At 37.4% G+C, this 17,963-nt stretch overlaps 1 long non-coding RNA gene across 5 annotated transcripts in view; it reads left to right on the top strand.

Moving 5' to 3' along the window:
* The window catches only part of LOC104111428 (uncharacterized), a 49,523-nt gene that overhangs the window by 7,496 nt on the left and 24,064 nt on the right, over positions 1-17,963 (top strand). For 2 of the 5 annotated variants that reach the window (XR_011408353.1, XR_011408354.1), the window contains exon 2: positions 4,564-4,931. This is a non-coding gene — a long non-coding RNA (uncharacterized lncRNA). Of the gene's footprint in view, positions 1-4,563; positions 6,372-8,620; positions 9,030-17,963 lie in introns of those variants that run through there. The other 3 variants (XR_011408352.1, XR_689714.4, XR_001972293.3) reach the window with 3 other exon arrangements.

Below are 17,963 nucleotides of genomic sequence, written 5' to 3' on the forward strand. Positions count from 1 at the left end.
CCTAGGGTGTCTATAAATTTTCCATTTCATGTTAGTGGATTAAAGGATTCAGGTTGTACAACCACTAAGTATAAACTGGAATGAGCAAGTGATATAACATCTATTCAGTTGGACAAGCTTACAGATCTTTCACACCTCAAATTGGATTTAGTACTAAGCTACATCGAGTTATGAATAATGTATTCCTATTTTGTATGTCAGATCTAGTATGGACCAAGCTTTTGGATTCTACTCTTTAATATGATTTAGTTCTAAGCACATCTTGTAATAAGGGGACACGCTATTTCTTTAGATTCTTTTGGTAAATGTATGTCAACTTTGTAAACTTAGTGTGAGTAATGAATAAGAATCATGTATTTTTTCCTATTAAGTAAAATAGTCTCTATGCAACTGCTGTGCCTATACGGTAGGAATGAAGGTAGTAAATGTGAGTTATATTCTACTAATTTAATGTAATTACTTTAAAAGCATTTTTAACATTCTTTAAGAGAATGGCATTTTGAGTAGGTTTTCTGAATGTTAATGTTATCTTCTGTGGCTAATCTTTCAATGGCATTTATACCTATCACTTGCCATGTAATTGTATATTCCCACATTTTATGCGGGCATCTTTGACATTTACCCATTAATTACATAGGGGTTAGTGCCCTCTTGTTTCATACTTCTTGCAATGCTAATTAGGGTAATTAATTTAACATAGTTGACGAGAAATTAGAAAACAATTAGGGATTAAAGTAAATCTATGTCACTGAAATTTATCTCTTGGAACCAAAGAGCTTTTAAAGTCTACTCAACAGGCTTCATTGAACAAGGATATAAACAATACTGCTAGCAAGAAGGAATGTGCTAAATGAATGACTGATTCACACCCAAGGGTGTGGCCAACTGGTCAATGAAGTGGGTGCAAACCTTGAAGACCAAGGTTCAAATCCCAAGTGACACAAAAAACAGTAGGTGCCTTCTTCCCATCTGCCAAAATCTTGATAGGCAGAATTACCCGGTACCTGTGCTGGTGAGAGATAGCAGGTATCCGGTGGAATAGTCGAGGTGCGCACAAGCTGGCCCGGACACTACCATCCTTAAAAAAAAAAAAAGAAGATTGACCGATTGAGAAGAGCTCAGACCTCTAGAAGGGTAAAACCTGAGTTTAATCTGCCGCTTGAGCAGCAGAGGAAAGATCAATAGTTAGTAGCAAATCTGAAAGGCAAATGTATAAAACTGAATATCATGCAAAGAGAGAGAGGGAGAGGGAGAGGGAGAGGGAGAGAGAGAGAGAGGGGAAAGAACAATTCTTACCAAGTGAAGGAAGTTCTAGTCTAAGAAAAGCTCCTTCCTTCAAGAAAGGATTGCTGCTATTTGTAGCAGCACTAGAGAGAAAATTGAGAAAAGAAATGACCCGAGGAGGGAGGGGGGTGGGGGGAGGGAGGAGGGAGGAGGGAGGAGGGAGGGAACAAGTGTAAACTGATTCTGTATGAGAAAGAACAAGTGTAATCTGATTCTATATGAGAAAGAACAAGTGTAATCTGACTCTATCTGAGATTACCATGATTATATGGATTTTCAGTTACTTACCTTTGGCATTTTCTTGGATGCATTTAATTCTTTTTTCCTTTAAAAATTTCACTTTGTCAAATCTCAATAAACAACTTTTCTAGCAAAAGTATTCTATCTTTTTCACAATTTGAAGACAAAACGTCAGGGCGATGCTTTAACAGTCGGTACAACAATTCAATCATGAATTACTTGTTAGAAAGTTAGTGCACTTGCTTTAGTTTCTGATTGCAGATGCATCACAATTAAAAAATATGAAAGATGATTAATTATTAAAAGATTTTGCTAGAAGAACTTTACAACATATAGATCATCATCGGAACAAGGAAAGGATGGTGAAAGGGAAATTTGTCCACGTGAAAATAATAATGCTTCTCTAACAAATATTTACTTTAATGAAGAATTGAAACTTAAGGGAAGGAAAAAAAAAAATATACAGTTTCTCTTTTAAAAAGATAAGATAAGATGCAGCTAAGTACAAACTGGATTTCTTTAGAAAACTGTTTTCCTTAAATGATTAGCCTTTGAATTGTGTATGATTCTAGAGTTTCAACTGTGGTCACACTTCTCAAATAATTCTGACGTATATGTGCTTGTCAAGGAATGCATTGGATAGTCTGTCGGAACAAGGGGATTAGGTCACTCAATACAGTTATTTGCCTTTAAAAATATGGTAGCATGTTACACGAGTTGGAAAGAATGTATCATTCTGCTGAAAGATTTTCTTCTAGTATTTGTAATGCCTGTAAATAGATTCAGATCAGACTCCTTGTGGGAAGGTGGGGGTGACAACAGAAAGCACCATTTAGTGAAATGGTCGGCAGTCATGAAAGACAAAACAGAAGGTGGTAGGGGAGTTAGAAAATTTGAAAATAAACAACAAAATTTTGTTATAGAAATGGCACCGGAGGTTTAATGATGGAAGAGACTGGAAGAAAGTTATGAATGTAAAATATATGAGATGGAATCTCCCTAGTACACAAAGCCGGTGAAGGCTCCTTATGGAGTAGCTATATGGAAGTAAATTCAAAGTTGCTGGGATGAATTTAATTCACATACAGGCTTAAAAGTCGGAAATAGAAGAAATATCAGGCTTTGGCTGGATAAATACTGCCTTGGGGACGTTTTTCCAGATTTATATTAACTCGTCATTAACAAAACTTGTTACAAGCTGCTTTTCTGAAGGTGGATGGAATCATCTTTCCGGAAGAAATTTCAATGATTAGGAGATTGGGAATGTGAGATGCTTAGTACAAAAATGAGCACGGTATTCTTGTATAGTTGGTGTAAAAGGTGTAGCAGCTGATTTTGTTGATATCCTGGTTCTTTTGGACTACTTACAGGCAGAAGTAGAAGACTGGTACTGTTTGTAAAGTTAAGTACCTCCTTGGTGCTACTCATTTTATAAAATTTTACCTTTTGCCAAACATTTTTTTTTAGTTTTAGCTTGGTGAGAGAATTCCCTGATTCATACGTGTCTGTTTGTAATTAATGTAATTTTTCTTTCTTCTGAGATAGACAGATAGTTCAAGAGTGCCTCGTAAATGAATCACAAGCATCAGGTCTTTCTTTGGGGTTGGAGGGGTGGTGAGGATGGTGCTGAGTGAGGAGATATGTTTGCTTAACTGATTACAGTCTTAAGGTTTCATAAATCCTCGTCCGTGAACAATTTACCACTGAGCAAGGTCTAATAGAGCATTATGGTCCTTTATATCTCTTGGAAAGTCAGATTGAATGAGCTCCTTCTGGATGTGTATTTCAGTTTGAGCTATGACTAGGTGGTTTCTTGAAGTTCAATGTTTCTTATTCTAGAGCTTAACTTATTTGGCTTTCATCTATTACGATCACATGCATGTTGCTCTCACCTTTCCTTTTGTGCACGGTGAAAGGCAATGATAATCTTTTATCCGCTTTCTAAGTGCTTAGCAGGAAAGTTTGAGGACCTCTTAGAAGCGACGACAGTATGTCTGAGTTTACTTATTGTGTAGCTAGATCTTGGTTTTGTAGTTATTGTCTTTTGCCCTGATTTATGTAGTGATTGTTGCAACTTCTTTATATGTACGGTCCTTTTATGCGATATGCACAAGTTAATGTGCTTTCTTCAGATAAACGATATCTGCACGTTTAGCATGGTAATGCATCACTGTTGGTGCCAGTTTTGCTAGACCTTGTATGAAGCAAAGTTGAAGGGTAATTGTACTATATTATTGCATCATGCTCAAAGGAAAAGCAACTGCAAGTAAAGGATAAACAACTAAAGACTATGAAGTTCCCAAGAACAGATTTATCTATTATTTCCATCACATTTTAATGTTTTGACATGCTAAAACCTATGTAAAGGTCCTTCATATTGTGATTTGTCTTGACCTGCTAACAAACAAGGCAAAGGTGTAAGCCTTGAGACCTTAGTAAAAGTCACAGATGTAGATTGCCTTCAAAGGTGTAAGCCTTGAGACCTTAGTAAAAGTCACAGATGTAGATTGCCTTCAAAGGTGTAAGCCTTTAGACCTTAGTAAAAGTCACAGATGCAGATTGCCTTAGTATTACCAAAGCACAATATGTAATACCAGTTGTAAAACAAATGCATCTGTTTGTATTGCCATTCTCTTTTCTTTTCTTGTACGGAAGAGGAAATTGATGTCATAGTTGGATCTTTTAGGGTTGGGGGTTGGGGGTTGGGGGGGGGGGATTATGCATTTCTGTAACAAACTTTTCGTATTACTACCATCTATATTGAAAATTTTGTTTCTTACCCTACTTTTGGGGATATGTTTGTTCCTACAAACTGCTGATTTTTCGTGTGATGGAGTTTAAGTGCCTTTCTCATAACATTGCGATGACCATGAGATTTTCATGTATTTTGGTGGTACCACTAGAGTTTGAATGATTTGTGTGCTTCAGTTATGGATTCGCAAGTTATCTCATCTCTTATTCATTACTCAAAAGTTTCCCAGAATAGCTTAATGAATTTGCTGTTAACTCACAGTGTCTGTTTTTTTCTTTACATGTTAGGTATATTGCTTCAATAATGGAGACGATATCAGGAAGGAGAACAAAGTAACTCAGATACGCCATTGATGCAAAGAGGAGAAAGGAAAAAGTGAAGGCGTTTGATTACTGATGATCGAGAAGGGGATGTCAACTCCTAATTATGATGAAGGGTGGGTTCCAAAGAAAACTGCACCAACCAAAGCTTTTGACGATTTTTGTTTTCCGCCAGACCACAGTCTTGACCTTCGATCGCGCTACGAGCACGGGCAGATAGGTGGTTACAGGAGGGCCTGCCTTTCCAATCAATCTTTGGCTGCTCAATGTCGCTATTGGTGCATGCATTTATTTTAAAAATCTCTGAAGTTCGATTCAAAGTGTGTGAAAACGAGGTAGCGTTTCAATCCTTCCAGAATTTTCTTTAAGATTAGGTATGATCCACACTAGCTTCAAAGCAAAAAACATTAACATTTTCACAAGAAACCAAATACTCATTTTCAAGTCTCATTATAGAAATTTTTCATATGCATCATCTCAATGCTCATGCTTTAGTATTTAAACATCTTTTTTCTATTTTAAAAAAAATAAATCCAAAGCCTAAGTTGCTTAGACTAGGGTGTGGGTATCCGATACGGACACGGATCATAGTGTCGGATTCGGAAAAATCTAAATTTTAAGATTCGGGGGTGCAGATCCAGGTATGGATACGGGTGCGGGGATTCGGCTAAAAAAATTCAAAATTATAAAAAATAGAGCTATAAAGAGAAAAAGAAAGTCATTCAAGGCCTTCCACCAACTCTCCATCTATATCACTGCTATTGTCTACCAGAAGTCCGAATTCAGAACACGACCCCTTGAATTCTTGATTTTTCTAAAACACAAAGCAGCAAATATGAGACAAAAGTACTACAATATTGAAGGTATGCCATTTCCCATGTCTTAAGTCTGTTTTATTTTTAATTTTGAGAAATTAAAATCTCAATTTTCCCCCAAATTTCTCAATGGACTCAGGTCATAGTATCCGAAGGTAGTTGATCGAATCCGGGATGTATCCCGCTCCCATCCCGTGTCGAGACGGGTGCTGCACCAAAAATCAAGAGTCCGCGCAACTTAGTCTAAAGCTTGATTCTTACAAACTCGAGTATGTTACTTTTGTTGCATTGTCAACTTGCAACTTAAAAATTCCCATAATGTTTTTTAACTTCTATTATTATGTGTTGCCTTAGACTAAGGAGCGATTAGCAAATATGCATACTCCTAGGATAGAATGAACTCGACCAGTTAAAGAAAGTAAATCTACCAACTTGAGATCTTGAATAGCGAATCTAAGAAATCTCACAGTACTGACTGGGGCATTTCTCCTAAACTAGTTGGGTTCGCTATGTAATCATCTATATTTATTATGCTTTATTCGAAACTCTTTCATATGTTAAATTAGTCTTATATTAACTTCCCAGACATGTACACAATAATATCTATTAAAAACATCCAAAATCCAGTTTTGATTATATTGTGCATGTGAGAATGCACGAGAGAAAAATCTATTATTGATATTCTATGTTACAATGAGCTTTATTTATATGTATACATAACACACAACCTACTTATATTACATAAGGGACTAGGAGTAATTACATATATTCACATAACTATTCTAACACTTCCCCTCAAGATGGTGCATATAAATCATATGTACCGAGCTTGTTACATATGTAGTTAATACGAGGACCAGTGGGGGACTAGGTGAAAATATCTGCAAGTTGATCATTCGACTTCACAAACTTTGTAGCAATATCTCCCGAGAGTATCTTTTCTCTGACAAAGTGACAGTCAATCTCAATGTGTTTAGTTCTCGCATGAAATACTGGATTTGACGCAATATGAAGATCAACTTGATTATCACTCACAAGTTCCATCTAGCCGAGCTCACCAAATTTCAAAGCAACTGTTTGATCCAAATTAGCTCACATGTCACGATAGCCATTGCTCGATATTCTGCTTCTGCACTAGACCGAGCAACCACATTCTGTTTCTTACTCTTCCAAGACACCAAATTACTTCCTATTAAGACACAATATCCAGACGTAGAACGTCTATCACAAGGCGATCTTGCTCAATCAACATCTGAATATCCAACTGTTAGTATACAGATATGTACATAATGTAGTCTTGTCCCACATTGGAATAAGAGTAATATGTCCTTGTAGAGTATAGCTATAAATAATGACCTCTTGTATTATATTGAGCATCTTATATCAATAATATATTTTCTCCCGTGCTTTCTCACATGGTATCATAGCAATCATGAGAGATTTATCGCTGTGTATAAATTCCAGCGGCTCCGGGAAGAGAAATCAGTCAACCAAAAGTCTTTTTTCCGGCAAACATAGGTCTGTCGTAATTAAAAAAAAGCCATTTTTTGTCAATGTTGTGCAAAAACCAACACCACCACGAAGTAGATCGGCCTTCGGCGATCAACCCATAAAAATATCTCCGTCAGAAGACCCTCCACGCGCTCCCATGCGCCGCCGGGAAAAAAATTTCCGGTGAAGTTACGACGTCATGCGTCGGCGCGTGGGGCCCTTTCCGGTCACATTTTGGAAAAATTTCTTTGGGACAGATTATTCGCAAAGGAATTCCGAGCCCACCCATCCAGGTTACACCAAATTCCGACCACTTTTATATTCTTCCAGCGTGAACATTGTTTTTTCCGGCAGCTACAGTAAGATTCCAACGACTACAATATTTTCTTACTCTGTTTTAGTGGATTACAGTTGATTCTTTCTTTTATTTGGTAATAATTTGCAACAATATCTTTGAGATTTGATATTTTTGGGTCTAGAAACATGAGTTCTGGAAGCTCTAGTGTTATGATTACCTCGGAACCTTTAATGGGAAGTTCAAACTACTTAGCTTAGGCTTCATCTGTCGAGTTGTGGTGTAAAGGTCAAGGTGTCCAAGATCATCTAATCAAATAGTCTAGTGAATGAGATGAAAAGGCGATAACACTTTAGGCAAAGATCGAGGCTCAGTTATATAGCATCTTGTGGTGATCTATTGATTCCAAGTTGATGTCCTTGTTTCATCCATTCCAGACATGTTATTTGGTTTGGGCAAAGGCTCGGACCTTATACACTAATGACATATTTCGCGGATGACAAACTTAAAGAAGTATGGATTAGATATGTCTACTTACTTGGGTCAAGTACAGGCAATCATGGAGTAATTTGAGAAGTTGATGCCAGTTTCTGCTAGTGTTGAAAAACAATAAGAGCAGCAACAGAAGATGTTTCTAGTTCTTACTCTCGTTGGACTTCCTAATTATCTTGATTCAGTACACGGCCAGATTTTGGCTAGTCCGACTGTCCCCACAGTTGATGAAATACTCTCTCGATTACTCCGCTTTGCTGCAGCACCAAGTCACTCAGTGATCTCATCACAGATACTCGATTCCTCTGTTCTCGCATCCTAGACAGTGGATGTTCGGGCATCTCAAACTATGGAGAATAGACGAGGAGGAGGTCGTTTTGGAAGATCTAGACCCAAGTGTTCTTACTGTCACAAACTTGGACACACTCATGAAATGTGCTATTCCTTACATGGTCGTCCACCCAAAAATGCTTACATTGCTTAGACCGAGACTACAGGTAATCAGGGATTTTCTTTATCTAAAGAAGAGTATAATGAGCTCCTTCAGTATCGAGCAAGTAGTCAGACATCTCCACAAGTAGCCTCGGGTGCTCAGACTGATACTTCTGTTGCTCGTAATTCTTTTGCTTGTGTTTCCCAGTCTAGTACTCTTGGATCATGGGTCATGGACTCAGGCGCTTCTGATCACATCTCTGGTAATATATTACTTTTGTCGAATATTGTATATTCAGAGTCTCTTCCCACTATTACTTTAGCCAATGGATGTCAAACTAAGGCAAAAAGAGTTGGACAAGCTAATCCCTTGTCTTCTATCATCCTAGACTCCGTTCTTTATGTCCCTGACTGTCCTTTTATTCTTGCATCTGTTAGTCGTTTGACTTGTGCCCTCCATTGTGGTATATATTTTATTGACGATTCTTTTATTATGCAGGACCACAGTACGTGACAAACAATTGGTACAAGACGTGAATCAGAAGGCCTTTACTACCTTAACTCACTCAGCCCTTCCACAACATGTCTAGTTACAGATCCTCCAGACCTAATCCACAGGCGTTTAGGACATCCGAGTTTATCCAAACTTCAGAAGATGGTGCCTAGTTTATCTAGTTTGTCTACATTAGATTGTGAGTCGTGTTAGTTTGGCAAACATACCCGAGCCTCCTTTCCGCGTAGTGTTGAGAGTCATGCAGAGTCTGTTTTTTCCTTAGTTCATTATGATATATGGGGTCCTAGTAGAGTCAGTTCAACCTTGGGATTTCGTTATTTTGTTAGTTTTATTGATGATTATTCAAGATGTACTTGGCTTTTCTTAATGAAAGATCATTCTGAGTTATTTTCTATATTTCAGAGTTTCTGTGCTGAAATCAAAAACCAATTTGGTGTTTCTATTCACATTTTTGCGCAGTGATAATGCCTTAGAATATTTATCTTCTCAGTCTCAACAGTTTATGACTTCTCAAGGAATTATGCATCAGATATCTTGTCCTTATACCCCTCAGCAAAATGGGGTTGCAGAGAGAAAGAATATGCACCTTATTGAGACTGCTTGCGCATTTCTAATTGAATCTCGTGTTCCGTTGCGTTTTTTGGGCGATGCAGTTCTCACAGCTTGTTAATTGACTAATCAGATGCCTTCATCTCCTATCAAGGATCAGATTCCGTATTCAGTATTGTTTCCCCAATCACCCTTATACTCTCTTCCTCCTCGTATTTTTGGGAGCACGTGTTTTGTTCATAACTTAGCCCCCGGGAGAGGTAAGTTAGCTCCTCGTGCTCTCAAGTATGTCTTCCTTGGTTATTCTCGTGTTCAGAAGGGATATCGTTGTTATTCCCTTGATCTTCGTAGGTACCTTATGTCAGATGACGTCACATGTTTTTAGTCTAAACCTTTCTTTACCTCTGCTGACCACCATGATATATCTGAGGTCTTACCTATACCGACCTTTGAGGAGTTTACTATAGCTCCTCCACCACCACCTTCGACCAATAAGTTTCACCTATACCAACCGTTGAGGAGTCTAGTGTTGTTCCTTTTAGATCCCCAGCCACAGGAACACCACTATTGACTTATCATCGTCGTCTGCGCCCTACATCAGGCCCAACTGGTTCTCGTCCTGCACCTGACCCTGCTCCTACTACGGACTTGTCTCTTCCTAGTACACCGATTGCACTTCGGAAAGGTATACGGACCATACTTAATCCTAATCCCCATTATGTCGGTTTAAGTTATCATCGTCTGTCATCTCCCCATTATGCTTTTATATCTTCTTTATCCTCGGTTTCTATCCCTAAGTCTATAGGTGAAGCGTTGTCTCATCCAGGATGGCAACAGACTATGAGTGACGAGATGTCTACTTTACATACAAGTGGTACTTGGGAGCTTGTTCCTCTTCCTTCAGGTAAATCTACTGTTGGTTATCGTTGGGTTTATGCAGTCAAAGTTGGTCCCGATGGTCAGGTTGATCGACTTAAGGCCCGTCTTGTTGCCAAATGATATACTTAGATATTTAGGCTCGATTACAGTGATACCTTTTCTCCCGTGGCTAAAGTAGCATCAGTCCGCCTTTTTCTATCCATGGTTGCGGTTCGTCATTGGTCTCTCTATCAGCTGGACATTAAGAATGCATTTCTTCACGGTGATCTTGAGGATGAGGTTTATATGGAGCAACCACTTGGTATTTTGCTCAGGAGGAGTCTCGTGACCTTGTATGTCGCTTGCGTCGGTCAATTTATGGTCTAAAGCAGTATCCTCGAGCCTGGTTTGATAAGTTCAACAAGGTTATCCAAGAGTTTGGCATGACTCATAGTGAAGCTGATCACTTTGTGTTTTATCGGCACTCTGCTTCAAGTCTCTGTATTTATCTGGTAGTCTATGTTGATGATATTGTTATTACTGGCAATGATCAGGATGGTATTACCAATCTGAAGCAACATCTCTTCCAACACTTCCAAACTAAGGATCTAGGCAAATTGAAGTACTTTCTAGGTATTGAGGTTGCTTAGTCTAGCTCAGGTATTGTTATTTCTCAAAGAAAATATGCTTTAGACATTCTTGAGGAGACATGGATGATAGGTTGCAGACCTGTTGACACTCCGATGGATCCTAATTCTAAACTTCTGCCAGGACAGGGGGAACCGCTTAGTGATCATGCAAGCTATAGACGACTGGTTGGTAAATTAAATTATCTCACAGTGACTAGACCCAATATTTCTTATCATGTGAGTGTTGTAAGTCAGTTTGTGAATTCTCCCTATGATAGTCATTGAGATGCAATTGTCCGTATTATTCGGTATATAAAATCGACTCCAGGAAAATGGTTATTGTTTGAGGATCGAGGTCATGAGCAGATTGTTGGATACTCAGATGCTGATTGGGCAGGATCACCTTCTGATAGACGTTCTACGTCTGGATATTGTGTTTTAGTAGGAGGAAATTTGGTGTCTTGGAAGAGCAAGAAACAAAATGTAGTTGCTCGGTCTAGTGCAGAAGCAGAATATCGAGCAATGGCTATGGCAACATGTGAGTTAGTTTGGACCAAACAATTGCTCAAGGAGTTAAAATTTGGTGAAATTAGTAGATGGAACTTGTGTGCGATAATCAAGTTGCCCTTCATATTGCATCAAATCCGGTGTTCCATGAGAGAACTAAACACATTGAGATTGATTGTCACTTCGTCATAGAAAAAGTACTTTCAGGAGAGATTGCTACAAAGTTTGTGAGGTCGAATGATCAACTTGCAGATATTTTCGCCAAGTCCCTCACTGGTCCTCGTATTGGTTATATATGTAACAAGCTCGGTACATATGATTTATATGCACCGGCTTGAGGGGGAGTGTTAGTTTACAGATATATACATAATGTAGTCTTGTCCCACATTAGAATAGGAGTAATATGTCCCTGTAGAGTATAACTATAAATAAAGACCTTTTGTATTGTATTGAGGTACTAAAAAGTAGTAGAAAGTATACTTACAAATTGAAAGTTTATTGGAAAAACTTCATTAAGCAAAACATAGGACCATAAGAGAGAATATAAAGATAGTTGTGAGAGAGGTCTTAGAAAATTGGGTAATTTTCTCATGCCTCTTACAATGGGTAAGTGAAGTCTTATATAGATCTAGGGGAGTTTTAGTTATCTCTAGGATGATAACAAGTGGACGGCTTAAATGTTGCCGACAAAAGTAAAGGCCTTGTGGCCGACTATTACAAAAGAGAGATGGTTACTTTTAATAAAAGGTTACTTTTAATAAATTAGGTAATGCTTTTGTCTTTGATGATGATAGATAATAATAGATCCCTTTTAAGAATAGTAGAATGCCCTTTGGAAAAAGCAATTCCGGCTCTTTGAACTTCTACCTTTTCTCAAGGGTCGTTTCTTTTATTCATAATTGGGGTCCATGTAGGCAAGTGCCAATCCTTTAGGATTACATATGTTTCCATTGCTACTTCCTCCGGATGAAGCAACATCTTCGATTAATTGCATAATCTGTTGCTCTTCATATTTATCAACATTTTGTAGAGCTTGTCTGAGTTTTTCTCTAAGCTCTGCTTTTGATGGTGAATCCTTTGTAGAGTTCGGTAGAACACTCTTATGAGGCTTGGGAGTTTGCTGTTTAGGAGTCCAGCCTCTGATTTTAATTTCTTTGGACAAGAATCCGATTCTTTCGAATTCTGTTTTTGAGAAATTTCAACTAATAATAAAGGATATTCTTTATTGAATAAAATATTTGCACATTTTAATATGCTCTGGTAGGGATGAGATTTCTTCTTTGGTCTGAAAATCTTCGAACCTGCTGAGAAATTGTTGTGGTAATATTCTTTTGTTACCTCCGAAAAGATTCCACCACTCGTAGAACCATCTTGGGATAACTGATTTGGTGACTTCAAGACAATATTTAACGAATCAAGTATGTCCTGGCCTGATATATAAAAAGTTGAACCAAGTAGCTTTGTAGTCATGCTAATTGTGAGTCTGAGGTCAGTGTGTCATTGACAATGCTATGGTGGTGTGCAGATGATCTGCAAACCATTCAAATGGAGATAAAATCTTTTTGATAGTAAACCTGGAGTAATTGATATACTCTGGATCCTTTTCATTCACGGGGTGTTCCACTTCTATGGAATCAGTATCTATTTGGATGGACTCATAATATCTTCTTGTTTTGTATGGATTTTCTGTATCCACATAATTAAAATTTGTGTAACATGGCTTGATAAGGTCTTCTACCTTGAAACCTTCATATTCTTTATCAATTGCCATTAGAGGCAGTACCTGAGAAGTGATGAACTCGAATTTTTCTTCTTTAGAAGGAGATGTGCCATCTTGCGGCTTTTTTGGAGTCAATGATGGGTTGACTGCTTCAGCAAAGGTTTCTGGGGCCTTCATGGCATAACTTTCTTTGGTTTGTACCGAGGAACTTGATGATGCTCCTTTTTCAAATGGTTTTGCTGATTTAAGATTAATCACTTTGGCTGATAGGACTGGTACAAGAGCTGATAATTTGGGGTATTCAGCCAGCGTTGTGTACCTATTTTGAAAAGGAATTTGGGGTCTTTGCGAGGTTGTAGTTTTGGTAGGGAAAACAGGGGAAGTTCAAATGGTCTAGCCATTTGGTGATTTTTCGATTCTTTTCCTTTGAGGGAAGGGTCAGGTTTGAAGGGCCTCATTTTTTCCCTGTAGAAATTCTCTAGTTAGAAAATTAGGTAAAGAGGTTTCCTCTCCTTTAATGAAATCAATTTTGTAATCAAAGCTAGATAGTAGAGCTTGCCATCTAGCAAATATTTGTTTTGAAACAAGATTTTTAACATCCTTTTGAAGAATTTCTTTGGCCGATTTACAATCAACTCTTACTAAAAATTCTTTATTAGTAAGATTATCTTGAAATTTAGTGATACATAGCACTATAGACAAGACTTCCTTTTTAACAGTAGAATAATTTTTTTGAGCGGAATTCTAGATTCCTGAAGTAAAACGAATAAGTTGTTCAGAGGACTCAGGGGTCATTCTTTGTTTAAGGATTCCTCCATATCCGATATCTGAAGCGTCCGTCTCTACGATCATAAAGACTTATGGGTTGGGAATACCTAGACAAGGAAGGTTTTGAACCGTTCTTTTGATTCAGATTATTGCCCGTGTTTGCTCAGAACTCCAAGGGATAGGATTCTTCCTAACTCTTTTGTACAAAGGCTCACAAACATGCCTGATGTTAGGAATAAAGTCAGCTACATAGTTGAGACTTCCTTGAAATCTTTGAAGCTGGGTCTTATCCGTAATTTCATTGGGAAACTTGGAAGAGAACTCTATGGCTCTACAAATGGGTTTATAAGAACCTTGATACAGGTCATGGCCTATAAATCTGATAGACTTTTGAAAGAGTTTTTATCTTTTTAGCGCTAACAACTAAACCATTAAATTTTACCACTTTAAAGAAGGTATTAAGATGTTTGAAATGTGAATCGATATTTTTGGAAAAGATAAGAACATCATCTATATAAAAAATAGACATATGACTAAAATTATTAAAAATAGAGTTCATGACATTTTAAAACTGAGAAGGGGCATTCTTGAGCCCAAAAGGCATAACGTTCCATTCGTATTGTCCGAAGGGTACATTAAAGGCCATTTTGTATGTCTTTTTCGGCTACTTGAATTTGCCAAAAACCATATTTCATATCAAATTTGCTAGACATTACCTTTATTATAGGTTCTTTTTAAGAGCTCTCTTTTGTTAGGAATTGGGTACCTAATCCATTTTAAAACAACGTTTAAAGGTTTATAGTTGATAACTAGTCGTAATGCTCCTCTTTCCTTTTCTACATTGTTATTAACATAAAATGCAGAGCAACTCCACGGAGATTTAAAAGGATGAATAATTTTATTTTTTAAAAGATTTAAAATCTCTTTTTTGCGAATTTTCATTATTTCATGATTCATTTGGATAGGTCTTGCCTTAGTAGAAATGACATGTTCATTGAATCCTTCTATGTATGGAATTTCAATCACATGCTTTTTTTTCTTTCCCAAAAAACGTTAGAAAAATTAGAGCATATTTCTTTCTCAAAACGTTTTTGAAGATCGGCTATTTTAGTAACCATCTCCGGGGTTTTTAAAATCGGCTCGATTTTCTTGACCTTAATTTCATCTTTTAAAAAGGTGATGCTGAGAAAGTTGGTTGATTCTAAAAACATTATTTTTTCTAATAAAATTGCTTTCATCTTGTGAAAGAGTTTTAAAAAAAGGAAAATATAGATATTTTTCTAGGATGGTGGTAGTTATACCATTTAAATCAGTGACACAGGGTTTTATCTGGGTGATAAAAGGAATTTCTAAGATGATATCTTCGTTGATATCTTCTGTAATAACAAAATTATTTGTTAGGCAAATACCATTGTTGCAAATATGAGCTTTAGACAGTTTATAGTTAATGCGTAATTGTTCTCCTCTAGCGGAGTAAAACCTAGAGGTACTTTTCTCTAAGTGATGAATAGGAGCAATACCTTTAATTATACAATTACGGTCAGCTTCGCTGTCAAGTAAATCGATTTTGTTAATCATGAAACTCTTATCTACTACTATCCTTATGGGGATATGATGACTCTGAGGCCTAATAGAAGTGATAACGGTGATACCGGGAGTTTCGGAAGTTGAGGTCCTTTTACCAGTGAGGCCGAAGTCAATAGCAGTAGATTCAGTCAAATGATCATTATTGGGGAGGACTTCTTCCTTTAGAGAAAGTTCGTCGTTAGACTTATGATCATAGGAATTAGCATGCCTGAGGACTTGATCTGTAAGAGCATCAAGCTCTACCTTTCCAAGTCTAGACTTTATGTCTCTGATTTCTCCTTTGAGTTCTGCAACTTCATGTCTTAGATCGGAGATTGAAGGTTCGGAAGGTTTATCAAAACGAGACATAATTTGTTTCATGCTAAAAGGTTCAATGATGTCCTTAGTTTTGGGTTTATCTTCTTGATGATTGAGGATAAGATTTTTGAGTTCTAGAAGATAACGTTTTCTAGATTCTTCATCATTGATGTGTTGGATGACATCGAAGAGAGCTTGTTTTGAGTCATTAGTTAAAACTCTGATTCTGGATGAGTTATCACAAATGCATATGGCTTTAGTGCAATTGCATTCACCACTTGATTGACTAGAATCTGAATCATTGGCGACATTGATATTTTCCTCGGCACTATATTCATATGAGGAATGATGAGGTGAGGGATCAGAATAAGCTTCTTCGAGAATAGAGTAAAGCTCTTTCTTTGTGTCATCGTTGATTTCAAGAAGATTGATTTTCTTTTTCTTCTTGCCTGATTTGCATTCACTGGCTCGGTGACCGGCTTTTCCACAGTACCAACAAACATCAGTGTTAGAATTCTTAGAAGGTCTGTGAAATTTAGATCTTCTTTTTTAGTGGGGGGGGGGGAGGTTTGGAATTTTTACTTGATTTTCTATTATTATTTTTCCTATATGATTTTGATTTTTTGTCTTTTTTGGAAGAATGGTTAGAAGGGGCAGAAATATAGGTAAATCCGAAGTCTTGGCAAAATGTGCTTAACTCTCTTCTAGATGAAGATCGCTCTTTTTTGAGCTGGTGTTTCAATTTAATGTCTGTACAGAGTACGAACCCTACTACATTAATGATGCTGATAATGTCTCCATATGTCATTTGATGGTAAGAAATTTTACCATCACATCGATCTTGAATTTTGGTTCTGACCTTTTCTGCGAAAAGAGGAGGTAGTTCGCTAACGAAGCGTTCTTTCCAGAAATCAAGATTACAGTCTGGTCTAATCATAACTTTGCTGATGAATTGGTTTTTATACCATATGAAATCGTCTAGGGTAAGACACGACAAATTATTGAGGATTTGCAAGCTTCTATCTTGAAAGAGTTTGGGTTCTCCAATGAAGTGTTTTGCGATATGATAAACGAGGGTAGCGCAAGCATCCTCTCTGGATACCTGAGTGGTAGTTTCAGAGGTCCCTTCAATCTTGACGACTGTTTCAATAGTTGTGGCATCATAGATGGCACGTTTGATATCATCAGTGAAATAATTATCCCTCCAATGTCTTAACATACCAGTGAAACATGCTACTATCATGGAGGTTGCTTCTTTGTCAGAGGAACCTCTGATTTTGTAAGCAGTTATGGAAACGCTCATTTCATGGAGTTTGTTATATATCTGATGTTCAGCTAGTCCATCGATATTCCATTATGGGATGCTTCTCCCTTCATGAGAGGAGGTAAACAAGAAGGCGTTTTCTTCGTACTGTAGGTCAGGAAAAGAAGGACGTTTGTGATAGTTTTTTCGGTTATGATACCGATCAATAGAGAGTTTTTGGAGAAGAATATCTTTTTCCTGGATGGTAGAAATTCTTTGTTTTTGACTCGTTTTGGTCAGAAATATTGAAGTTGGATAATTGCTTGTTGATTTTGTCAAGCACATTGCCAGAGATCTCAAAAGTTTCTTTAAGCTTGGGGAATTTATCTCTTGAGAATTCTGTAATTTTGAAAACTGGACTAGAATCAATATCTTGACTAGTGTTGGCTTTTGAAGGAGTAGGTTTATGACTGAACGAGGATTTTTCTTTTGTTTCTTCTATTTGTCTAGAAACGATGTTAAGAAGTTGGTATAGTTGTTTTATTCGATGACTCGATCGAATGTCTGAACATGAAACTATAACTTGAGGTTTTCAACTTTTTGTTTTAAAGGGGGAACCTGTAATAATAATATTGGAGACTGGAATGTTGATTCCTTCAAGGAGAGGAATGACAGATTCAACAACTTTGTTTGTGGTGGTATACCACTTGTTGATGATGACTTGGAGGGAATCCTTTTGGTTTTCGAGTTTGCCAGATATCTCAAACCATTTAAAGAACTCGATTTCACATCTAATTCTTTTCATGCCTGACATCCAACAATCTCTAAAAGCTTCCCTTTGCTGAAGAGAGTAGGTGGCGATATTCCAATTTCTATTGGTTTGGTTGTTAGGATCTGTTCAGAGATTTTTGAGAATCTTGGGATTGGGAGTAAATAAATCTTCTGACCTAATCATTTTGACGAATTCAGGTGTAGCAGGAGGAGGGTCCATATCACATCCAACAGAAGAAGGTCGCGCTGATGACGTTCTTCTAAGGGAAGAGGTTCGACTCATCGAATTTTTAAGAAATTTAGGATCGATTGAACCATCAGGGAATTGGATTTCCCTTTCTATTTGAGATCTCTCAGAATGGGAGCGTAGTGGTTGAGTTATGGCATCAAAGTGCCAAT

The sequence above is a fragment of the Nicotiana tomentosiformis genome, chromosome 6 (assembly GCF_000390325.3).
Source record: "Nicotiana tomentosiformis chromosome 6, ASM39032v3, whole genome shotgun sequence".
Taxonomy (NCBI): domain Eukaryota; kingdom Viridiplantae; phylum Streptophyta; class Magnoliopsida; order Solanales; family Solanaceae; genus Nicotiana; species Nicotiana tomentosiformis.